This window comes from Trachurus japonicus, chromosome 17 (assembly GCF_045865225.1).
Source record: "Trachurus japonicus isolate A0001 chromosome 17, Traja_1.0".
Classification (NCBI taxonomy): domain Eukaryota; kingdom Metazoa; phylum Chordata; class Actinopteri; order Carangiformes; family Carangidae; genus Trachurus; species Trachurus japonicus.
The window spans coordinates 20,241,153-20,251,817 of NC_140923.1; positions in this window are offsets into that span (position 1 = coordinate 20,241,153).

Below are 10,665 nucleotides of genomic sequence, written 5' to 3' on the forward strand. Positions count from 1 at the left end.
CTATACAGCCTGTGTCAGCGTTGGTCGATTTGGGCAGATCTGGCCGTGGGAGGCCTAATTTGGCAAACGCAGCGTGGGGAGCTTGGAGACTTCACAATTTGAAGTAAAATAAGCTGTTTGGTGAATTTTCAACTGATTTCCAGCAAAAGTCCACACTCTGCACAGCCTGTGTCTGCGTTGGTTGATTTGGGCAGATCTGGCCGAGAAACGCTCAGTTTGGCAAACGCAGCGTGAGACGCCCATGGGAGCTTGGAGACATCACAATTTGAAGTAAAATAAGTTGTTTGGTGAATTTTCAACTGATTTCAAGCAAAAGTCCACACTCTATACAGCCTGTGTCAGCGTTGGTCGATTTGGGCAGATCTGGCCGTGGGAGGCCTAATTTGGCAAACGCAGCGTGGGGAGCTTGGAGACATCACAATTTGAAGTAAAATAAGCTGTTTGGTGAATTTTCAACTGATTTCAAGCAAAAGTCCACACTCTATACAGCCTGTGTCAGCGTTGGTCGATTTGGGCAGATCTGGCCGTGGGAGGCCTAATTTGGCAAACGCAGCGTGGGGAGCTTGGAGACTTCACAATTTGAAGTAAAATAAGCTGTTTGGTGAATTTTCAACTGATTTCCAGCAAAAGTCCACACTCTGCACAGCCTGTGTCTGCGTTGGTTGATTTGGGCAGATCTGGCCGAGAAACGCTCAGTTTGGCAAACGCAGCGTGAGACGCCCATGGGAGCTTGGAGACATCACAATTTGAAGTAAAATAAGCAGTTTGGTGAATTTTCAACTGATTTCCAGCAAAAGTCCACACTCTGTACAGCCTGTGTCAGCGTTGGTCGATTTGGGCAGATCTGGCCGTGGGAGGCCTAATTTGGCAAACGCAGCGTGGGGAGCTTGGAGACAGCACAATTTGAAGTAAAATAAGCTGTTTGGTGAATTTTCAACTGATTTCCAGCAAAAGTCCACACTCTGTACAGCCTGTGTCTGCGTTGGTTGATTTGGGCAGATCTGGTCGAGACACGCTCAGTTTGGCAAACGCAGCGTGGGAGGCCCATGGGAGATTGGAGACATCACAATTTGAAGTAAAATAAGCTGTTTGGTGAATTTTCAACTGAATTCCAGCAAAAGTCCACACTCTATACAGCCTGTGTCAGCGTTGGTCGATTTGGGCAGATCTGGCCGTGGGAGGCCTAATTTGGCAAACGCAGCGTGGGGAGCTTGGAGACATTACAATTTGAAGTAAAATAAGCTGTTTGGTGAATTTTCAACTGATTTCAAGCAAAAGTCCACACTCTATACAGCCTGTGTCAGCGTTGGTCGATTTGGGCAGATCTGGCCGAGAAACGCTCAGTTTGGCAAACGCAGCGTGGGAGGCCCATGGGAGATTGGAGACATCACAATTTGAAGTAGAATAAGCTGTTTGGTGAATTTTCAACTGATTTCAAGCAAAAGTCCACACTCTGCACAGCCTGTGTCTGCGTTGGTTGATTTGGGCAGATCTGGCCGAGAAACGCTCAGTTTGGCAAACGCAGCGTGAGACGCCCATGGGAGCTTGGAGACATCACAATTTGAAGTAAAATAAGCAGTTTGGTGAATTTTCAACTGATTTCCAGCAAAAGTCCACACTCTGTACAGCCTGTGTCAGCGTTGGTCGATTTGGGCAGATCTGGCCGTGGGAGGCCTAATTTGGCAAACGCAGCGTGGGGAGCTTGGAGACAGCACAATTTGAAGTAAAATAAGCTGTTTGGTGAATTTTCAACTGATTTCCAGCAAAAGTCCACACTCTGTACAGCCTGTGTCTGCGTTGGTTGATTTGGGCAGATCTGGTCGAGACACGCTCAGTTTGGCAAACGCAGCGTGGGAGGCCCATGGGAGATTGGAGACATCACAATTTGAAGTAAAATAAGCTGTTTGGTGAATTTTCAACTGAATTCCAGCAAAAGTCCACACTCTATACAGCCTGTGTCAGCGTTGGTCGATTTGGGCAGATCTGGCCGTGGGAGGCCTAATTTGGCAAACGCAGCGTGGGGAGCTTGGAGACATTACAATTTGAAGTAAAATAAGCTGTTTGGTGAATTTTCAACTGATTTCAAGCAAAAGTCCACACTCTATACAGCCTGTGTCAGCGTTGGTCGATTTGGGCAGATCTGGCCGAGAAACGCTCAGTTTGGCAAACGCAGCGTGGGAGGCCCATGGGAGATTGGAGACATCACAATTTGAAGTAGAATAAGCTGTTTGGTGAATTTTCAACTGATTTCAAGCAAAAGTCCACACTCTGTACAGCCTGTGTCAGCGTTGGTCGATTTGGGCAGCTCTGGCCGAGAAACGCTCAGTTTGGCAAATGCAGCGTGGGACGCCCATGGGAGCTTGGAGACATCACAATTTGAAGTAGAATAAGCTGTTTGGTGAATTTTCAACTGATTTCCAGCAAAAGTCCACACTCTATACAGCCTGTGTCAGCGTTGGTCGATTTGGGCAGATCTGGCCGAGAAACGCTCAGTTTGGCAAACGCAGCGTGGGAGGCCCATGGGAGATTGGAGACATCACAATTTGAAGTAGAATAAGCTGTTTGGTGAATTTTCAACTGATTTCAAGCAAAAGTCCACACTCTGCACAGCCTGTGTCTGCGTTGGTTGATTTGGGCAGATCTGGCCGAGAAACGCTCAGTTTGGCAAACGCAGCGTGAGACGCCCATGGGAGCTTGGAGACATCACAATTTGAAATAAAATAAGCAGTTTGGTGAATTTTCAACTGATTTCCAGCAAAAGTCCACACTCTGTACAGCCTGTGTCAGCGTTGGTCGATTTGGGCAGATCTGGCCGTGGGAGGCCTAATTTGGCAAACGCAGCGTGGGGAGCTTGGAGACAGCACAATTTGAAGTAAAATAAGCTGTTTGGTGAATTTTCAACTGATTTCCAGCAAAAGTCCACACTCTGTACAGCCTGTGTCTGCGTTGGTTGATTTGGGCAGATCTGGTCGAGACACGCTCAGTTTGGCAAACGCAGCGTGGGAGGCCCATGGGAGATTGGAGACATCACAATTTGAAGTAAAATAAGCTGTTTGGTGAATTTTCAACTGAATTCCAGCAAAAGTCCACACTCTATACAGCCTGTGTCAGCGTTGGTCGATTTGGGCAGATCTGGCCGTGGGAGGCCTAATTTGGCAAACGCAGCGTGGGGAGCTTGGAGACATTACAATTTGAAGTAAAATAAGCTGTTTGGTGAATTTTCAACTGATTTCAAGCAAAAGTCCACACTCTATACAGCCTGTGTCAGCGTTGGTCGATTTGGGCAGATCTGGCCGAGAAACGCTCAGTTTGGCAAACGCAGCGTGGGAGGCCCATGGGAGATTGGAGACATCACAATTTGAAGTAGAATAAGCTGTTTGGTGAATTTTCAACTGATTTCAAGCAAAAGTCCACACTCTGTACAGCCTGTGTCAGCGTTGGTCGATTTGGGCAGCTCTGGCCGAGAAACGCTCAGTTTGGCAAATGCAGCGTGGGACGCCCATGGGAGCTTGGAGACATCACAATTTGAAGTAGAATAAGCTGTTTGGTGAATTTTCAACTGATTTCCAGCAAAAGTCCACACTCTATACAGCCTGTGTCAGCGTTGGTCTATTTGGGCAGATGGTTAACATCACAATTTGAAGTAAAATAAGTTGTTTGGTGAATTTTCAACTGATTTCAAGCAAAAGTCCACACTCTGTACAGCCTGTGACAGCGTTGGTCGATTTGGGCAGATCTGGCCGAGAAACGCTCAGTTTGGCAAACGCAGCGTGGGAGGCCCATGGGAGCTTGGAGACATCACAATTTGAAGTAGAATAAGCTGTTTGGTTAATTTTCAACTGATTTCCAGCAAAAGTCCACACTCTGTACAGCCTGTGTCAGCGTTGGTCGATTTGGGCAGCTCTGGCCGAGAAACGCTCATTTTGGCAAACGCAGCCTTGGACGCCAATGGGAGCTTGGAGACATCACAATAGGGCTGAACGATTTATCGTTTTCTGATCGAAATCGCGATTTCAAACAGCGCGATCACGTGATCGTCAAAGCTGCGATTTTTTTCAGTGCTCCTGACTGACCTAGGATCTGTTTTCGACTATTTCACACATGCATGCCGTCTCCGTGCCATCCTGCCAAGCTCACCAATCAGAAGCGGCATGCTGCTCGTGGACAGGTCAGGCTAACCAATCAGTGAAACCTGCACCACCTGCTCGTTAATTTCAGAAATGGCTGCAGCCGGGGCAGACGCCGACCTCGGGGATTTAATCTCCAAGAGAAGCAGCACGTCGGTGATTTGGGACTATTTCGGGTTCGACGCCACAGATGTCCAGCAGTCTCAGGTGTTGTGTAAAACATGTCGCGGTAAAGTGGCCACATCGAGTGGAAATACTACCAATCTATTTCGGCACTTGAAGAACCACCACGGCAATCTACACGACGAGTGTATGAGGAAAAAGTCCGGTGAAAAGTCAAGCGGCGCTGATGCTCAAGCCCATAGTAGCAAACAGACTACAATTACAGCATCTTTTGCCAGTGTAACTCCTTATGACAAGAGCAGCCGAAGACACCGGGAGATAACGACGGCCATAACACACTACATTGGCAAGGACATGGTGTCTGTTAACACGGTCACCAAAGACGGATTTAAAAATCTCCTCCGCACGCTCGACAGAAGATACGCGATTCCCTCCCGGACCTACTTCAACCAGGTTGCCATCCCACAGCTCTACGCGGAGTGTAAAGAAAAGGTGGTAACAGAGCTGAAAAACCTTGAATGTTATGCTACAACTACTGATATGTGGTCAAGCAGAACAACCGAGCCCTATCTCAGCCTGACTGTGCATTTTGTAAATGACAACTTTGAGTTGAAAAGTCGCTGCCTGCAAACAGCGTACTTTCCCACTGACCACACCGGAGAGAATATTGCCGTGGGATTGCGAGAGTGTCTGTCAAGCTGGGGTCTGAACGAAGAGGAGCAGACGTGCATCACAACCGACAATGCGGCAAACGTCATCAAAGCTATGGAACTTAATCAGTGGACCAGACTTCAGTGTTTTGGACACAGATTGGATCTTGCAATTGGTAAGTGTAAAAAGTGTTTTAAGTGTGTGTTTTATTTATTTATTCACTTATTCATGTGTGCCTATGTCTAGTACAGTTTTTCTCTTAATGTTTTTCTTGAAAGCCCTTACAAATATCTAGTTTGTATAATTACCGTATTTTCCGGACTATAAGTCGCGTTTTTTTTTCTAGTTTGGCTGGCCATGCGACCTATATTCAGAAGCGACATATTTAAAAAAAAAAAACCCTACGCTATGACCACAAGAGGGAAGCACGGCTTTTATTTCTAAATCCCTCCTCATTCAGTGGCTCATCTTCATCTTCCTCACGTGCTGTTCTCCTCGCTGCGCTGTCTGACCTGTCTCCGTTGCGCCGTAGCGCTTCACTCCGTCAATTCAGAGTATTTTCACAGCGTATTCTGCGGTCAGTCTTCGGTCTCTGCTCCGGTCCCGACCGGGCTCCGGACACGGAGCAGAGACCCAGGTCCGACAGTGCAGGGCTGTCCCTCTCTGAAGCAGAGGAGAGGTCGGCTTCACTTCCGTCCGTCTTCACAGAGTCCACAAAGGGTTTCTGATCACAGGGTTTCCAGCGCTGCCGCCTAAACTAACGTGTTAAAAAAAAAAAAAGGAGCGATATTCACCACCGCCACCCCCCCCCCCCCCCCCCCTTGGGACGATTGCCTTCATTCATCTCTGCATCCTCACACACACATAGGCTACACACCACAGAGAAACGCGCATGCATAACAGCAGCGCGCGCTATAGGTGCCGGCCTTTAAACAAAGCCTGGTCATTATATGACACCCGGCTATTAATTAAATGTTTGAAAAATAAATGCGACTTATAAACCGGTGCGACTTATATATGTTTTTTTCCTCTTCATGACGTATTTTTAGGCAGATGCGACTAATACTCAGGCATCATCAATGGTAGATGATGGATACTGTTATGTGCTTTTGATCATTGATTTTCTTACTGTTTGTAATATGGCTTTATTGGATTTACTTTATTCTCTTGCTAGAAAATCTGCCTGCAAAGTTCACCATTATCATCCTTACATTTTAATTCTAATTAACTGTCTATGTTCTTCTTTATTGTCCAGAAAATGCTGTTAAAGATGATGCAAGAGTTAAAAGGGCCACCGGACTGTGCAAACAGATAGTTGGTGTCTTCTCTCATAGCTGGAAAAAGAAGACGGCACTGAAAAAGGCACAGCAAGAATTAAATTTACCTGAGCACTCACTGATAACTGAGTGTCCAACAAGATGGGGCTCAAGGCAAAAAATGATTGGGAGGATGTTGGAGCAGAGCAAGGCGTTGTCTCAGGTTCTGTCTGAAGACAAGAAGACACGTCACCTGGTCCCCACTTGGCAGGACATAGATGTCCTTGAATCAATGAACAATGCCCTTGGTCCACTTCAGGAGTTTACAGATGCCCTGTCCGGTGAAGCCTATGTAAGTGTGTCATACCTGAAGCCAGTTCTCCATCTCCTGAGAACATCAACCCTGGCTGAAAATGATGAGGACACAGATCTTACCAAGGAGATCAAGTCAAGAGCGCTTGGCTACATTGAAGATAAATACAGTGACCCAGCCACACAGGAGCTACTGGACATTACTTCCTTCCTCGATCCTAGATTCAAGACTGACTACATCAGTGCAGAAAATGTCCCAGACATCAAAGAGAGAGTGAAGACGGAAATGGAACAGGTGGCACGAAAGGTAACTTGCTCTGTGTAGTTTGGTAATACAAAATGCCACATCAATACAAGTGATATTTTTATTACACTGACATTTTTAAGGTTTAAATAGAATGCCCAATCACACTAAATCACACCGACTACAAAACTTTTGACAGCTCTTATCTCTGTGTTTTGCAGGAAAAGAGAGCTCGTGTCAGCACCACAGATCCCAAGCCTCATGATGCAGCACAGGCAGAGCCATCCACCACAGTGAAGGGAAAGCAGTCACTGGGCAGCTTCTTCAAGGGTAAGGCTGTCCCTCGAGCTTCCACTACACAGTTGGAGGATGCCATTAAAGCTGAACTGGACAGCTACCTGATGACTCCTACCATTGATGGAGAGGAAGATCCACTGGCCTGGTGGAGACTGCACAATGTGAACTTTCCATGGCTGAGCAAACTGGCTCGTAAATTCCTTTGTGTACCTGCTACCAGTTCACCATCGGAGAGACTGTTCAGTGCAAGTGGCAATGTTGTGACATGCCAACGTTCATGTCTTAAACCGTCAAAAGTTGACATGCTGGTTTTCTTAACCAAAAATCTGTAAAGATATAGAGGCGTCAGGGAAGCAAGTAGCATTGTTTTAGCACTTTGGAGATTTTATTTGTTATGCACCTCACCCTTGGCAAACGCAGCGTGGGAGGCCCATGGGAGATTGGAGACATCACAATTTGAAGTAGAATAAACTGTTTGGTGAATTTTCAACTGATTTCAAGCAAAAGTCCACACTCTGTACAGCCTGTGTCAGCGTTGGTCGATTTGGGCAGCTCTGGCCGAGAAACGCTCAGTTTGGCAAATGCAGCGTGGGACGCCCATGGGAGCTTGGAGACATCACAGTTTGAAGTAGAATAAGCTGTTTGGTGAATTTTCAACTGATTTCCAGCAAAAGTCCACACTCTGTACAGCCTGTGTCAGCGTTGGTCTATTTGGGCAGATGGTTAACATCACAATTTGAAGTAAAATAAGTTGTTTGGTGAATTTTAACTGATTTCAAGCAAAAGTCCACACTCTGTACAGCCTGTGACAGCGTTGGTCGATTTGGGCAGATCTGGCCGAGAAACGCTCAGTTTGGCAAACGCAGCGTGGGAGGCCCATGGGAGCTTGGAGACATCACAATTTGAAGTAGAATAAGCTGTTTGGTTAATTTTCAACTGATTTCCAGCAAAAGTCCACACTCTGTACAGCCTGTGTCAGCGTTGGTCGATTTGGGCAGCTCTGGCCGAGAAACGCTCATTTTGGCAAACGCAGCCTTGGACGCCAATGGGAGCTTGGAGACATCACAATTTGAAGTAGAATAAGCTGTTTGGTGAATTTTCAACTGATTTCCAGCAAAAGTCCACACTCTGTACAGCCTGTGTCTGCGTTGGTTGATTTGGGCAGATCTGGTCGAGAAACGCTCAGTTTGGCAAACACAGCGTGAGACGCCCATCGGAGCTTCGAGACATCACAATTTGAAGTAGAATAAGCTGTTTGGTTAATTTTCAACTGATTTCCAGCAAAAGTCCACACTCTGTACAGCCTGTGTCAGCGTTGGTCGATTTGGGCAGATCTGGCCGTGGGATGCCTAATTTGGCAAACGCAGCGTGGGGAGCTTGGAGACATCACAATTTGAAGTAAAATAAGCTGTTTGGTGAATTTTCAACTGATTTCAAGCAAAGTCCACACTCTGTACAGCCTGTGTCAGCGTTGGTCGATTTGGGCAGATCTGGCCGAGAAACGCTCAGTTTGGCAAACGCAGCGTGGGACGCCCATGGGAGCTTGGAGACATCACAATTTGAAGTAGAATAAGCTGTTTGGTGAATTTTCAACTGATTTCCAGCAAAAGTCCACACTCTGTACAGCCTGTGTCTGTGTTGGTCGATTTTGGCAGATCTGGCCTTGGGAGGCCTAAATTGGCAAACGCAGCGAGAGGAGATTAGAAACATCACAATTTGAAGTAAAATAAGCTGTTTGGTGAATTTTCAACTGATTTCCAGCAAAAGTCCACACTCTGTACAGCCTGTGTCTGTGTTGGTCGATTTTGGCAGATCTGGCCTTGGGAGGCCTAATTTGGCAAACGCAGCGAGAGGAGCTTAGAAACATCACAATTTGAAGTAAAATAAGCTGTTTGGTGAATTTTCAACTGATTTCAAGAAAAAGTCCACACTCTGTACAGCATGTGTCAGCGTTGGTCGATTTGGGCAGATCTGGCCGAGAAACGCTCAGTTTGGCAAACGCAGCGTGGGAGGCCCATGGGAGATTGGAGACATCACAATTTGAAGTAAAATAAGCTGTTTGGTGAATTTTCAACTGATTTCCAGCAAAAGTCCACACTCTATACAGCCTGTGTCAGCGTTGGTCGATTTGGGCAGATCTGGCCATGGGAGGCCTAATTTGGCAAACGCAGCGTGGGGAGCTTGGAGACATCACAATTTGAAGTAAAATAAGCTGTTTGGTGAATTTTCAACTGATTTCAAGCAAAAGTCCACACTCTATACAGCCTGTGTCAGCGTTGGTCGATTTGGGCAGATCTGGCCGTGGGAGGCCTAATTTGGCAAACGCAGCGTGGGGAGCTTGGAGACATCACAATTTGAAGTAAAATAAGCTGTTTGGTGAATTTTCAACTGATTTCAAGCAAAAGTCCACACTCTATACAGCCTGTGTCAGCGTTGGTCGATTTGGGCAGATATGGCCGTGGGAGGCCTAATTTGGCAAACGCAGCATGGGGAGCTTGGAGACTTCACAATTTGAAGTAAAATAAGCTGTTTGGTGAATTTTCAACTGATTTCCAGCAAAAGTCCACACTCTGCACAGCCTGTGTCTGCGTTGGTTGATTTGGGCAGATCTGGCCGAGAAACGCTCAGTTTGGCAAACGCAGCGTGGGAGGCCCATGGGAGATTGGAGACATCACAATTTGAATTAAATAAGCTGTTTGGTGAATTTTCAACTGATTTCCAGCAAAAGTCCACACTCTATACAGCCTGTGTCAGCGTTGGTCGATTTGGGCAGATCTGGCCGTGGGAGGCCTAATTTGGCAAACGCAGCGTGGGGAGCTTGGAGACATCACAATTTGAAGTAAAATAAGCTGTTTGGTGAATTTTCAACTGATTTCAAGCAAAAGTCCACACTCTATACAGCCTGTATCAGCGTTGGTCGATTTGGGCAGATCTGGCCGTGGGAGGCCTAATTTGGCAAACGCAGCGTGGGGAGCTTGGAGACATCACAATTTGAAGTAAAATAAGCTGTTTGGTGAATTTTCAACTGATTTCAAGCAAAAGTCCACACTCTATACAGCCTGTGTCAGCGTTGGTCGATTTGGGCAGATCTGGCCGTGGGAGGCCTAATTTGGCAAACGCAGCGTGGGGAGCTTGGAGACTTCACAATTTGAAGTAAAATAAGCTGTTTGGTGAATTTTCAACTGATTTCCAGCAAAAGTCCACACTCTGCACAGCCTGTGTCTGCGTTGGTTGATTTGGGCAGATCTGGCCGAGAAACGCTCAGTTTGGCAAACGCAGCGTGAGACGCCCATGGGAGCTTGGAGACATCACAATTTGAAGTAAAATAAGCAGTTTGGTGAATTTTCAACTGATTTCCAGCAAAAGTCCACACTCTGTACAGCCTGTGTCAGCGTTGGTCGATTCGGGCAGATCTGGCCGTGGGAGGCCTAATTTGGCAAACGCAGCGTGGGGAGCTTGGAGACAGCACAATTTGAAGTAAAATAAGCTGTTTGGTGAATTTTCAACTGATTTCCAGCAAAAGTCCACACTCTGTACAGCCTGTGTCTGCGTTGGTTGATTTGGGCAGATCTGGCCGTGGGAGGCCTAATTTGGCAAACGCAGCGTGGGGAGCTTGGAGACATTACAATTTGAAGTAAAATAAGCTGTTTGGTGA